The sequence below is a fragment of the Lipotes vexillifer genome, unplaced genomic scaffold (assembly GCF_000442215.2).
Source record: "Lipotes vexillifer unplaced genomic scaffold, Lipotes_vexillifer_v1.1 scaffold274, whole genome shotgun sequence".
Classification (NCBI taxonomy): Eukaryota; Metazoa; Chordata; class Mammalia; order Artiodactyla; family Lipotidae; genus Lipotes; species Lipotes vexillifer.
In genome coordinates, this window is record NW_006777033.1 from 305,603 (window position 1) to 307,106 (window position 1,504).

Sequence of the window (1,504 nt, forward strand, 5' to 3'; positions counted from 1 at the left end):
TGAAAAGTAAGCAGTGACCACATCAGAAAGGGCCTCATAAGCCATGTTAAGGTGTTTGAACTTTATCCGCCAAACAAGGGTTGTCATTGAGGTGTTGTCATCAAGGGAGGTGTGGGGGAGAATCATGATGAGATTTGCATCATGATGAGATGATTCTCCTGGCCGTCTTGGTGGATGAGTGAGTTAGGAGGCAGTGGGAGTGGTAAAGGCTAAAGCAGTCTTCTAGGTGAGGGGTGCTGAGAGCCTGAATTAGGGAGATTGGCATTGGAGATTAAGAGGTGTGGGCAAATTTGAGAGATACGTAAGTGGGAGATTTCAGGACTTGGAGATTTATTAGGTGTGAGGGATGAGGGAGAGGAAGAGCCGGAATGATAACCAGGGAAATTAGGTAAATGATGGTGCCATTCACTGAGATAGAAAACAAAGTAGGAGAGAGTCTGTCAGGTAGGGCTGGCTTCATGGGCACATGAACTGTGCAGTCACACAGGGCCCTGTGCTCAGAAGGGCCCCATGATTGGCTTAAGGATCTGCTGCTGCTGCTGCTCTTAGTAATATTGAATAAGGAGCTCCACCCTTTGATTTTGCACTAGGCCCAGGGAATGATCCAATGAAAGAAGAGGCAAATACACAGGAGAGAGGCCATGATGGATGGGGCAAAGTTTTGAGAGCAGGAAATAATTCAAACCAAGGACACAATTGGAAGACTTACATTTGGAAAATACGCAGGGTATTTCTTTAAGACAATAGGAAAGAACAATCCACTACAAAAAGACATTTGGAGGTGACAAAGGAAAACTTGAAAAACTTGATGGAGTCTTCAGATGGTTTCCACCTTCACAGTAACTCATAAAGTGAGGTGATTTAAAGAAAGTGAAAAGTTGAATATTTCATTTAGCTCTGAATAATAAAGATTTTTAATGAGTTCAAAAGTTTTAGTGGAATGTATGGAATTCTTTTTCACTTTTCTTTGCAGGGAAATAGTTATATAACCCTTTTATAGAAAAAAATTTTTTTGCAGGTTTTTAAATTGAAGTATAGTTGATTTACAATGTTGTGTTAATTATTGCCATACAGCAAAGTGACTCAGTTATACATATATATACATTCTTTTGTTTTAACATCTTCATTGGAGTATAATTGCTTTACAATGTTGTGTTAGTTTCTGCTGTATAACAAAGTGAGGCAGTTCATTCTTTTTTTTTAATTGGAGTATAGTTGATTTAAATAACAAAGTGGGCAGTTCATTCTTTTTTTTTAATTGGAGTATAGTTGATTTAAAATGTGTTAGTTTCTGCTGTACAGCAAAGTCAGTCAGTTATACATATCCACACATCCATGAAGAAAACTCATACTTGTGATCTTGTGACCTTAATATAACCAACATCAACATTTTGATGAATTTCCTTCTGGTCTTTTTAATGCATTAAAAAGATCTTAATATACTCAAAGTGTATGAGTAATTAGTATCTTGAATTTTTTTTTTAATTTTTTACACTTATGAGTC